This window comes from Haliotis cracherodii, unplaced genomic scaffold (assembly GCF_022045235.1).
Source record: "Haliotis cracherodii isolate W230 unplaced genomic scaffold, xgHalCrac1.p SCAF_4, whole genome shotgun sequence".
Classification (NCBI taxonomy): Eukaryota; Metazoa; Mollusca; class Gastropoda; order Lepetellida; family Haliotidae; genus Haliotis; species Haliotis cracherodii.
Window position 1 is genome coordinate 50,027,753 of NW_027266297.1, and position 14,531 is coordinate 50,042,283.

At 33.3% G+C, this 14,531-nt stretch overlaps 1 long non-coding RNA gene across 1 annotated transcript; it reads left to right on the forward strand.

Annotated features, from left to right (window-relative positions):
* Positions 1-11,015: 11,015 nt before the first annotated feature.
* On the forward strand, positions 11,016-13,608 carry LOC139480203 (uncharacterized). Its single transcript, XR_011654406.1, has 3 exons — positions 11,016-11,134; positions 12,119-12,305; positions 12,910-13,608. It is a non-coding gene; the product is annotated as an uncharacterized lncRNA (long non-coding RNA).
* Positions 13,609-14,531: the final 923 nt, after the last annotated feature.

Genomic DNA, 14,531 nt, shown 5'->3' on the forward strand with positions numbered 1-14,531 from the left:
AAAATCTACAATTAATGGAATCTTAAGATTTCTTGTCGGTTGATGATAGTAAATAACATTTCAAACCTATGAACAAAGGTCTAAATGTAATGTGTTAATATTTCTAATTTTAAGAGATTTTTGACTATTTTATGACTCATATCACCTTGACCAGAAGTGGGATAATGCCTTTAAAATCTACAATTACTGGAATCTTAAGATTTGCTCTCGGGAATGATGATAGTAAATAACATTTCACACTTGTGGACTGAATCTTTATGTAATGTGTCAATATTTCTAATTTTAAGAGATTTTTGACTATATTATGACTCATATCACCTTGACCAGAAGTGGGATAATGCCTTTAAAATCTACAATTAATGGAATCTTAAGATTTCTTCTCAGGGTTGATGATAGTAAATAACATTTCACACTTGTGGACTGAATCTTTATGTAATGTGTCAATATTTCTAATTTTAAGAGATTTTTGACTATTTTATGACTCATATCACCTTGACCAGAAGTGGGATAATGCCTTTAAAATCTGCAATTAATGGAATCTTAAGATTTCTGGTCGGTTGATGATAGTAAATAATATTTCACTCTTGTGGACTGAATCTTTATGTAATGTGTCAATATTTCTAATTTTAAGAGATTTTTGACTATTTTATGACTCATATCACCTTGACCAGAAGTGGGATAATGCCTTTAAAATCTACAATTAATGGAATCTTAAGATTTCTTGTCGGTTGATGTTAGTAAATAATATTTCACACTTGTGGACAGAATCTTAATCTAATGTGTCAATATTTCTAATTTTAAGAGATTTTTGACTATTTTATGACTCATATCACCTTGACCAGAAGTGGGATAATGCCTTTAAAATCTGCAATTAATGGAATCTTAAGATTTCTGGTCGGTTGATGATAGTAAATAATATTTCGCATTTATGAGCAGAATCTTAATGTGATAGGTCAATATTTCTAATTTTAAGAGATTTTTGACTATTTTATGACTCATATCACCTTGACCAGAAGTGGGATAATGCCTTTAAAATCTGCAATTAATGGAATCTTAAGATTTCTGGTCGGTTGATGATAGTAAATAATATTTCACTCTTGTGGACTGAATCTTTATGTAATGTGTCAATATTTCTAATTTTAAGAGATTTTTGACTATTTTATGACTCATATCACCTTGACCAGAAGTGGGATAATGCCTTTAAAATCTACAATTAATGGAATCTTAAGATTTCTTGTCGGTTGATGTTAGTAAATAATATTTCACACTTGTGGACAGAATCTTAATCCAATGTGTCAATATTTCTAATTTTAAGAGATTTTTGACTATTTTATGACTCATATCACCTTGACCAGAAGTGGGATAATGCCATTAAAATCTACAATTAATGGAATCTTAAGATTTCTTGTCGGTTGATGATAGTAAATAATATTTCTCACTTATGAGCAGAATCTTAATGTGATAGGTCAATATTTCTAATTTTAAGAGATTTTTGACTATTTTATGACTCATATCACCTTGACCAGAAGTGGGATAATGCCTTTAAAATCTACAATTAATGGAATCTTAAGATTTCTTGTCGGTTGATGATAGTAAATAATATTTCACTCTTGTGGACTGAATCTTTATGTAATGTGTCAATATTTCTAATTTTAAGAGATTTTTGACTATATTATGACTCATATCACCTTGTCCAGAAGTGGGATAATGCCTTTAAAATCTACATTTAATGGAATCTTAAGATTTCTTCTCGGGGTTGATGATAGTAAATATCATTTCACACTTGTGGACTGAATCTTTATGTAATGTGTCAATATTTCTAATTTTAAGAGATTTTTGACTATTTTATGACTCATATCACCTTGACCAGAAGTGGGATAATGCCATTAAAATCTACAATTAATGGAATCTTAAGATTTCTTGTCGGTTGATGTTAGTAAATAATATTTCACACTTGTGGACAGAATCTTAATCTAATGTGTCAATATTTCTAATTTTAAGAGATTTTTGACTATTTTATGACTCATATCACCTTGACCAGAAGTGGGATAATGCCTTTAAAATCTACAATTAATGGAATCTTAAGATTTCTTCTCGGGGTTGATGATAGTAAATAACATTTTGCACTTATGAGCAGAATCTTAATGTGATAGGTCAATATTTCTAATTTTAAGAGATTTTTGACTATTTTATGACTCATATCACCTTGACCAGAAGTGGGATAATGCCTTTAAAATCTACAATTACTGGAATCTTAAGATTTGCTCTCGGGAATGATGATAGTAAATAACATTTCACACTTGTGGACTGAATCTTTATGTAATGTGTCAATATTTCTAATTTTAAGAGATTTTTGACTATATTATGACTCATATCACCTTGACCAGAAGTGGGATAATGCCTTTAAAATCTACAATTAATGGAATCTTAAGATTTCTTCTCAGGGTTGATGATAGTAAATAACATTTCACACTTGTGGACTGAATCTTTATGTAATGTGTCAATATTTCTAATTTTAAGAGATTTTTGACTATTTTATGACTCATATCACCTTGACCAGAAGTGGGATAATGCCTTTAAAATCTGCAATTAATGGAATCTTAAGATTTCTGGTCGGTTGATGATAGTAAATAATATTTCACTCTTGTGGACTGAATCTTTATGTAATGTGTCAATATTTCTAATTTTAAGAGATTTTTGACTATTTTATGACTCATATCACCTTGACCAGAAGTGGGATAATGCCTTTAAAATCTACAATTAATGGAATCTTAAGATTTCTTGTCGGTTGATGTTAGTAAATAATATTTCACACTTGTGGACAGAATCTTAATCTAATGTGTCAATATTTCTAATTTTAAGAGATTTTTGACTATTTTATGACTCATATCACCTTGACCAGAAGTGGGATAATGCCTTTAAAATCTGCAATTAATGGAATCTTAAGATTTCTGGTCGGTTGATGATAGTAAATAATATTTCGCATTTATGAGCAGAATCTTAATGTGATAGGTCAATATTTCTAATTTTAAGAGATTTTTGACTATTTTATGACTCATATCACCTTGACCAGAAGTGGGATAATGCCTTTAAAATCTACAATTAATGGAATCTTAAGATTTCTTGTCGGTTGATGTTAGTAAATAATATTTCACACTTGTGGACAGAATCTTAATCTAATGTGTCAATATTTCTAATTTTAAGAGATTTTTGACTATTTTATGACTCATATCACCTTGACCAGAAGTGGGATAATGCCTTTAAAATCTGCAATTAATGGAATCTTAAGATTTCTTGTCGGTTGATGATAGTAAATAATATTTCGCATTTATGAGCAGAATCTTAATGTGATAGGTCAATATTTCTAATTTTAAGAGATTTTTGACTATTTTATGACTCATATCACCTTGACCAGAAGTGGGATAATGCCTTTAAAATCTGCAATTAATGGAATCTTAAGATTTCTGGTCGGTTGATGATAGTAAATAATATTTCACTCTTGTGGACTGAATCTTTATGTAATGTGTCAATATTTCTAATTTTAAGAGATTTTTGACTATTTTATGACTCATATCACCTTGACCAGAAGTGGGATAATGCCTTTAAAATCTACAATTAATGGAATCTTAAGATTTCTTGTCGGTTGATGTTAGTAAATAATATTTCACACTTGTGGACAGAATCTTAATCTAATGTGTCAATATTTCTAATTTTAAGAGATTTTTGACTATTTTATGACTCATATCACCTTGACCAGAAGTGGGATAATGCCTTTAAAATCTGCAATTAATGGAATCTTAAGATTTCTGGTCGGTTGATGATAGTAAATAATATTTCACTCTTGTGGACTGAATCTTTATGTAATGTGTCAATATTTCTAATTTTAAGAGATTTTTGACTATTTTATGACTCATATCACCTTGACCAGAAGTGGGATAATGCCTTTAAAATCTACAATTAATGGAATCTTAAGATTTCTTGTCGGTTGATGTTAGTAAATAATATTTCACACTTGTGGACAGAATCTTAATCTAATGTGTCAATATTTCTAATTTTAAGAGATTTTTGACTATTTTATGACTCATATCACCTTGACCAGAAGTGGGATAATGCCTTTAAAATCTACAATTAATGGAATCTTAAGATTTGCTCTCGGGAATGATGATAGTAAATAACATTTCACACTTCAGGACTGAATCTTTATGTAATGTGTCAATATTTCTAATTTTAAGAGATTTTTGACTATATTATGACTCATATCACCTTGACCAGAAGTGGGATAGTGCCTTTAAAATCTACAATTAATGGAATCTTAAGATTTCTTCTCGGGGTTGATGATAGTAAATAACATTACACACTTGTGGACTGAATCTTTATGTAATAGGTCAATATTTCTAATTTTAAGAGATTTTTGACTATTTTATGACTCATATCACCTTGACCAGAAGTGGGATAATGCCTTTAAAATCTACAATTACTGGAATCTTAAGATTAATTTTGCTCTCGGGAATGATAATAGTAAATAACATTTCACACTTGTGGACTGAATCTTTATGTAATGTGTCAATATTTCTAATTTTAAGAGATTTTTGACTATTTTATGACTCATATCACCTTGACCAGAAGTGGGATAATGCCTTTAAAATCTACAATTAATGGAATCTTAAGATTTTTTGTCGGTTGATGATAGTAAATAACATTTCAAACCTATGAACAAAGGTCTAAATGTAATGTGTCAATATTTCTAATTTTAAGAGATTTTTGACTATTTTATGACTCATATCACCTTGACCAGAAGTGGGATAATGCCTTTAAAATCTACAATTAATGGAATCTTAAGATTTGCTCTCGGGGTTGATGATAGTAAATAACATTTCACACTTGTGGACTGAATCTTTATGTAATGTGTCAATATTTCTAATTTTAAGAGATTTTTGACTATTTTATGACTCATATCACCTTGACCAGAAGTGGGATAATGCCTTTAAAATCTACAATTAATGGAATCTTAAGATTTGCTCTCGGGGTTGATGATAGTAAATAACATTTCACACTTGTGGACTGAATCTTTATGTAATAGGTCAATATTTCTAATTTTAAGAGATTTTTGACTATTTTATGACTCATATCACCTTGACCAGAAGTGGGATAATGCCTTTAAAATCTACAATTAATGGAATCTTAAGATTTCTTGTCGGTTGATGTTAGTAAATAATATTTCACACTTGTGGACAGAATCTTAATCCAATGTGTCAATATTTCTAATTTTAAGAGATTTTTGACTATATTATGACTCATATCACCTTGACCAGAAGTGGGATAATGCCATTAAAATCTATAATTAATGGAATCTTAAGATTTCTTGTCGGTTGATGATAGTAAATAATATTTCGCATTTATGAGCAGAATCTTAATGTGATAGGTCAATATTTCTAATTTTAAGAGATTTTTGACTATTTTATGACTCATATCACCTTGACCAGAAGTGGGATAATGCCTTTAAAATCTACAATGAAGGGAATCTTAAGATTTCTTGTCGGTTGATGATAGTAAATAACATTTCAAACCTATGAACAAAGGTCTAAATGTAATGTGTCAATATTTCTAATTTTAAGAGATTTTTGACTATATTATGACTCATATCACCTTGACCAGAAGTGGGATAATGCCTTTAAAATCTACAATTAATGGAATCTTAAGATTTCTTCTCGGGGTTGATGATAGTAAATAACATTTCACACTTGTGGACTGAATCTTTATGTAATGTGTCAATATTTCTAATTTTAAGAGATTTTTGACTATTTTATGACTCATATCACCTTGACCAGAAGTGGGATAATGCCTTTAAAATCTACAATTAATGGAATCTTAAGATTTCTTCTCGGGGTTGATGATAGTAAATAACATTTCACACTTGTGGACTGAATCTTTATGTAATGTGTCAATATTTCTAATTTTAAGAGATTTTTGACTATTTTATGACTCATATCACCTTGACCAGAAGTGGGATAATGCCTTTAAAATCTACAATTACTGGAATCTTAAGATTTGCTCTCCGGGTTGATGATAGTAAATAACATTTCACACTTGTGGACTGAATCTTTATGTAATGTGTCAATATTTCTAATTTTAAGAGATTTTTGACTATATTATGACTCATATCACCTTGACCAGAAGTGGGATAATGCCTTTAAAATCTACAATTAATGGAATCTTAAGATTTCTTCTCGGGGTTGATGATAGTAAATAACATTTCACACTTGTGGACTGAATCTTTATGTAATGTGTCAATATTTCTAATTTTAAGAGATTTTTGACTATTTTATGACTCATATCACCTTGACCAGAAGTGGGATAATGCCTTTAAAATCTACAATTAATGGAATCTTAAGATTTCTGGTCGGTTGATGATAGTAAATAATATTTCACTCTTGTGGACTGAATCTTTATGTAATGTGTCAATATTTCTAATTTTAAGAGATTTTTGAGAATTTTATGACTCATATCACCTTGACCAGAAGTGGGATAATGCCTTTAAAATCTACAATTAATGGAATCTTAAGATTTCTTGTCGGTTGATGTTAGTAAATAATATTTCACACTTGTGGACAGAATCTTAATCCAATGTGTCAATATTTCTAATTTTAAGAGATTTTTGACTATTTTATGACTCATATCACCTTGACCAGAAGTGGGATAATGCCATTAAAATCTACAATTAATGGAATCTTAAGATTTCTTGTCGGTTGATGATAGTAAATAATATTTCTCACTTATGAGCAGAATCTTAATGTGATAGGTCAATATTTCTAATTTTAAGAGATTTTTGACTATTTTATGACTCATATCACCTTGACCAGAAGTGGGATAATGCCTTTAAAATCTACAATTAATGGAATCTTAAGATTTCTTGTCGGTTGATGATAGTAAATAATATTTCACTCTTGTGGACTGAATCTTTATGTAATGTGTCAATATTTCTAATTTTAAGAGATTTTTGACTATATTATGACTCATATCACCTTGTCCAGAAGTGGGATAATGCCTTTAAAATCTACATTTAATGGAATCTTAAGATTTCTTCTCGGGGTTGATGATAGTAAATATCATTTCACACTTGTGGACTGAATCTTTATGTAATGTGTCAATATTTCTAATTTTAAGAGATTTTTGACTATTTTATGACTCATATCACCTTGACCAGAAGTGGGATAATGCCATTAAAATCTACAATTAATGGAATCTTAAGATTTCTTGTCGGTTGATGTTAGTAAATAATATTTCACACTTGTGGACAGAATCTTAATCTAATGTGTCAATATTTCTAATTTTAAGAGATTTTTGACTATTTTATGACTCATATCACCTTGACCAGAAGTGGGATAATGCCTTTAAAATCTACAATTAATGGAATCTTAAGATTTCTTCTCGGGGTTGATGATAGTAAATAACATTTTGCACTTATGAGCAGAATCTTAATGTGATAGGTCAATATTTCTAATTTTAAGAGATTTTTGACTATTTTATGACTCATATCACCTTGACCAGAAGTGGGATAATGCCTTTAAAATCTACATTTAATGGAATCTTAAGATTTCTTGTCGGTTGATGATAGTAAATAACATTTCACACTTGTGGACTGAATCTTTATGTAATGTGTCAATATTTCTAATTTTAAAGGGGAAGTGTACACGCAAAAATCACTTTCTTTCTTTTTCTAAACAAAATGCAATTTTAGAATTAGTTAGTATCTGTGTTTGAAAATATACACTCATTTTTCTTCACAGTGAAAGTAGGAAGCTCACAATTGTGTGAAAGTGATATGCCATTATGAGGCCTTCGTTTTACGAGCGAAATAGGCCTGAGTTATCCCCCTTAGATTATGACGTAATTGGTGCCAATTCAACTGGGTCCCTGTCTATTCTCAACGCAAAAGATATCAAGGACCAGTTTGCGGTAAAACAACATGGTCTACGACACACTCCGGCGCAGTGGTGTCTCAGCATAACACAATTCTGGCTGGCATCTGAGATGCTAGAATCACAAAACTGTACCTACACCACGTGAAACGGCTCTAACAAAGCATGATGACGTCATAATGTTTATCAATTGGCACCAATGATGTCATATTGCAAGGGGCATAAGCCATGGTGTTTTTGTTATGAAAATAGAACACTTGGTAAATGTGAAAAATATGAATCGTTTTAGTGCAAAAAATATGTCAATTAAATATGATGTTTTTTATATTTTGTCTATGACACTTCTATGTTAACACTTTTAATGTGGAAAAAGTACAAGAAAAAATGGTTCATTTCCGTGTGAACTTGCCCTTTAAGAGATTTTTGACTATTTTATGACTCATATCACCTTGACCAGAAGTGGGATAATGCCTTTAAAATCTACAATTAATGGAATCTTAAGATTTCTTGTCGGTTGATGATAGTAAATAACATTTCACACTTGTGGACTGAATCTTTATGTAATGTGTCAATATTTCTAATTTTAAGAGATTTTTGACTATTTTATGACTCATATCACCTTGACCAGAAGTGGGATAATGCCTTTAAAATCTACAATTAATGGAATCTTAAGATTTCTTGTCGGTTGATGTTAGTAAATAATATTTCACACTTGTGGACAGAATCTTAATCCAATGTGTCAATATTTCTAATTTTAAGAGATTTTTGACTATATTATGACTCATATCACCTTGACCAGAAGTGGGATAATGCCTTTAAAATCTACAATTAATGGAATCTTAAGATTTCTTGTCGGTTGATGATAGTAAATAATATTTCGCACTTATGAGTAGAATCTTAATGTAATGTGTCAATATTTCTAATTTTAAGAGATTTTTGACTATTTTATGACTCATATCACCTTGACCAGAGGTGGGATAATGCCTTTAAAATCTACAATGAAGGGAATCTTAAGATTTCTTGTCGGTTGATGGTAGTAAATATTATTTCAAACCTATGAACAAAGGTCTAAATGTAATGGGTCAGTATTTCTAATTTTAAGAGATTTTTGACTATATCATGACTCATATCACCTTGACCAGAAGTGGGATAATGCCTTTAAAATCTACATTTAATGGAATCTTAAGATTTCTTGTCGGTTGATGATAGTAAATAATATTTCGCACTTATGAGCAGAATCTTAATGTAATGGGTCAATACTGCTATTTATAAGAGACCTTTTAATATATTATCACTCATGTCCCTTTGACCAGAAATGGGATAGCCCTTTCACATGTACAAATAATGGAATACTTGTAGCTGATTTTTATTAATTATTGATTAGATATTTACCCTTGTATTACAGAAGCGGCATAACACCTTTAAAATTTATTAGCTGTTGAATATTTATAATTAATTTTAGCTTTTGAAAGTGATTAGGACCACAAACTTAGAGGGAGGTCATGATTGGTACTTTTATAGGGAATATTATACCAGTAAGTGTGTTACACAAGGAGTGTCAGAATTCAGAAATTCTTGTTTTTACCGAGTGATGGTGAAGGTAATACATGGATTCTTACATGAGTTTTGTAAAACAGAATATGTACTGTGTTTATCCGCGTTTATCCACGTAATGCCAATCGCCAAGCATGGGTACTATCTTATTCCGCGTGTTTTACCTTCCGCTGTCAGGGGTGCGATTGGTTAGCCTATTGGTCAAAGCGTTCGCTCGTCACGTCGAAGGCCCGGGTTCGATTCCCATCATGTGTTCAATGAGTAAACCCTATTTCTGGTGTCCCGTGCCATGATACTCCAGGAATGCTGCTAAAAGCAGTGTAAATACATATTCACCCACTTACTCACTCCTTCTGCAGACGTCTATCCACTACAGGTTCTACTACACCAAATCAGAACTGGTTGTGACAGTGCGGTTTTCGTAGGGAGCCTTCAGTGCAGATCAAGAGACATCTGCAGGCTGTGATTGGATGATATTGTGTAAGATTTTTATGTCTTTTAAATGTACATCCATCCAGCAATTAAAACTGCCCATATTTTTCAATATTTGGTGCTGACTTTTTTAACAAGATGACTTGTGCTTTATGTGAGCACAGATATTTTCAAGTAGGCGACATTTGGTGCGGAACTGGGGTTGGTGTGTTCAGCTTCCTGTACTCGGAAAAGGAGCTGACTAACCTAGCCAAAATTTGTGTTTTTATTGCAGCTTTAAGGCCAGACTGTGCATATATGTAAATGTAATGGCTGTTGAATGCCTAGTTATTTTTTAAAAAGATATAACGTTACTATAGAAGTCTATGGGAAAACATTTGGTTGTGTGTAACCTGTAGGGTAAGTGCATATTTCAGCATTTCCTAATTTACATGTTTTTCTGTATATCTATTGCCATGGAGACCTTTTGGGATAATTGTAGAGGCAAATTTGAACGCAAAATGGGTGAAGCGAGTGGGGAATTGGGTTGTAAGGAATGGTTGGGCTGCCGTGATAAGCAGGGCTATGGTCGTTGCTTCTTTTTGTGGCCGTCGAAAGCGCGGACAGAGGAGAGAGCTCACAGAATAGCACTCTGCATTGTGCATAAATGCCTTCCAGATGGTTTTGGCAAAACTGACAACTTTGGCAACAAAGTTGAAGTGAGCCATCTCTGTCATAACACCTCTTGTGTGAATGTTGAGCATTTGATACTAGAGTCCCATGAAATTAACATGGAGAGACTTCACTGTCGACAACAGGGCTTGTGCACCAAAAGTCATAAACCCTACTGTTTGGTGTAAGTTATGTATCTGATCATTAGATCTTTCTGTTTGGGGCCATTTTTAAATATGGATTATCCTATTTTGGGTGTAAATTTCTCAAATATGCATTTCTTTTCAATAACATGTCTTTCGAATAATGAATTTTTCTACAATGATGGAGTTTGAATAGTTCTAACTTTTTCCTTGCACGGCGGTCCTTACTTTTCTGTGATTTCTTGTATGTTTTAGCTTTAAGTACTTTATTATGGCGTTTGCTTATCTCATCATCTATTTTTCCTTTTGCAGTGACAGCACAGCCAAGCCCTGATCGAAGTTGACGAATCGACTTTACCGGACTCTGGCAGTTGACGCTATGAACAGCACTGTGGGCTCTACCTTGGAAGTTACGAGCAAAGGTGGTATCGCGAGGTAATGACCGGCGCAATGCCTTGTTTGTTGCCTCACACTTTTGACTATTGAGGTTGAATTGGGTCTTTTCGATCATTTTAGGGCCGAGACGAAAGTCAGTGCATTTTCTCAAATTTTGAAAGTTAGTTTCATTGTGACTAATTTTGAAGTTTTTATCTAAATATTTACTTTGCAATAGCCAATTTTGCTTCTCCCCCTTGCAAACAAATGATTGCCTTCTACATTTTCTGTGATCACCCATGTAACAGTTTGCAATAGCATCAGATGTATATGAAAGAGATTTCTTCAACTTTGGCAGGTCACCTGCATGACTTGAGTAAGCAGCTGAGAACTCAGCTGCACATCTGGATGCACAGTCTAAAGAAAATGTATTTGCCAAATTTTGTTTGTCTTTTTTGGTTCTAGCAGGCATCATATCCACAACAAATTTAGAATTTTTAATAAACTTTCTATGGCTGGCCGAGAGATGCCGTGTATCGAGAAAAGTTTGTGGGGAAACATCCATTTCACCTGCTTCATACATTTCAGTGAGAGCTGTGTGAGCTGCACTGTCAGCATCTGTTGTCAAAAATTCTACCTCAATTTGGTCTTTCTTTAAGTCCCTGAAACACTCTGCAGCTAACTGTTTTTCATTACCAATTGATTCTGACATGTGCAAATCAGATGTGCAGTCTGGGTTGTTTACACAAGAAATGTTGTCAACTAAACTGTGCTTTGAACAAAGCTTTGATTTTGTGGTTAAAGCCAAAATTTGATGGTCACTAGTTTGATTCTCAGTGGCCACATAGGTTACTTGAGTGGCTGGCTGAAAAGGGGTTTTCCCAACACCTGAACAAAGTGGATTGTTGTACATTGCATCAGTTGATAAACTTATGTTATTTAAATTTGTTCCCCTGTATTTATTTATTTCCCTTATTTCCGCCCTCCTGGCTCTCATGTCCTTTGTATTCTGAGATGTTATGTTATCACAAACTCTGTTTGCAGCTTTCTGCATCCCTGAATGGGATGGTGGAGGTATATCGGCACTCATGCACAGGACACGGAAACTCTCACTTCCAATGGGACATTTTGAGAGGCCTATCTGAAGTCCAGTATTGGCAGTGGAAGATCGACGTCCCCTTCTCATTCCACTACCCTCTACCTCCTTGTACAGTTTATGGTACTCTGACAGGTATGTACAGTCAGTGCATTTAATTCTCTCTATCCAGTTAAGTCCCCACTGCTGTTCATTGTCTATGTCCATGACAATGTCCCCCTTACACATGGGCGAAGTCTTGGCGTGCTGGCGGAATGCCTCATTGTACAACTTGTCAGTCTCTCCAACATGCAACAAGTGGTAAACATCAGCAGTAGCCCTGCAGATTAAAAAAAAACCCATTGACTACTTTGGAAACTTCTAAATAAGCCTTTTAAGTATGTAGTAGTGTTCGACATTTCTGAATTATCTCCCCTGGCAGATCAAATGCATGTTCTATTTCTATCCCCCTCAAGCCCTTAATTAGGGTGTAACAACACTGTTTTTTACATGGTATTGAACAAACCACTCATATATGTATGAGAATTTGACCCATTGCTGTTTCTAATAACTGAAAACTGTCCATAATATTAATCGTTTATGAAGTGGACTCATTAAAGGACAAATACTTAAACTTGGTAAGTTTATCCACCTATATCATTTAACAGTGAGCATTTTGTATTCCCTGCAAGTATTTCAAAGTCTGGACCAAAGGAATAAATAGATTAAAGTGTTATTACCTTTCACTTTTTGTTTTCAGGGAACTCTTATCCTCCTCAGGGGTGTTTTCCTTTCTTGGCCTTAACAGACGGTACGGTTCACTTGTCAGTGTTTGAACTTGCTGGACACCAGCCACCCCTACACTGCACACTTTCTTATTGAGCTCAGTTGTCAACCTGACAGTTTTTGGCACTTTAAAGTTGCTTTGCTTTTCACTGGTGAATTTTTTGCCTGAATTCCAAGCTTTATGTCCCGCATTAAAAGATGTTTTCACTTTCTTTCGATATCTCCCCATGTTTCCAAAGTTGGTCCAAGATGCTGACACTATGAATTTTTCTTTGGAATGAAAGCATCAACATTGGTTCTTGCCCTCCCATAGTTAAAATACCAAATATGGACCTGTCATTTATATATTGGCCTATGTAAACAATGCAGGGGTACCAGTTCCAGCAAGCTCACTGAGTCCAGCCTCTTTTATGACTTAAGCTCATTAGTGTCACAACCAAATTCCATGATATGTATCAGACTTTGCTATCCTCAGTTGTCATCAGCACAGATCAGCAAACAACTCACCATTAATAAATTTAAAATTAAATGCCTAATTTGTTTTGAATTTCCCAGTATTGTCTATCATACGGGGTCGAAAAGATACTTTTGGGGTGATATGTTCGAAGCCACGTCTGGCAACCATGGAATTGACCTGTGAGACCCTCCTTGTGTGAAACAAGAATAAACAATAAAGGCCTGTGTACTGTCATAGAAAATTCTTTATTAATACAGAAGTGTATTTTGTAATGAGTTGACAAAATCTTAATAATTTAACCCTCACAGCTCTTTTGGTGCATCAGATGTGTGTATACTGGTGTCATATAGACCTGTCAGATAGGAAAAAGTATTGAACTTGAGCCAATTTCCATTTGTTTCTAAGAAGCTACATATATTTACAATAAATACATCACAAATTTGACAAGTGCAGTTTTAGACAGTTGTGTCTACAGGTTCTACTACACCAAATCAGAACTGGTTGTGACAGTGCGGTTTTCGTAGGGAGCCTTCAGTGCAGATCAAGAAACATCTGCAGGCTGTGATTGGATGATATTGTGTAAGATTTTTATGTCTTTTAAATGTACATCCATCCAGCAATTAAAACTGCCCATATTTTTCAATATTTGGTGCTGACTTTTTTAACAAGATGACTTGTGCTTTATGTGAGCACAGATATTTTCAAGTAGGCGACAATTGGTGCGGAACTGGGGTTGGTGTGTTCAGCTTCCTGTACTCGGAAAAGGAGCTGACTAACCTAGCCAAAATTTGTGTTTTTATTGCAGCTTTAAGGCCAGACCGTGCATATATGTAAATGTAATGGCTGTTGAATGCCTAGTTATTTTTTAAAAAGATATAACGTTACTATAGAAGTCTATGGGAAAACATTTGGTTGTGTGTAACCTAGACCACTCAGGCAGTTGATTTCGTGTAGAAGGGGTCCCCAGCAACACATGCTTAATTTAATTGTCTTACTAGGTAACTTCATGGATCGGAGGTTCAACGTCCTCCGACGTGCTGGATGTTTGCTTATAATATCAATCACTATTTTGCTCTCTGCCCATGTGGATCAACATTTTACTGCAAGAACCAGCAAAGCTGACCATGCAGGTAATATTC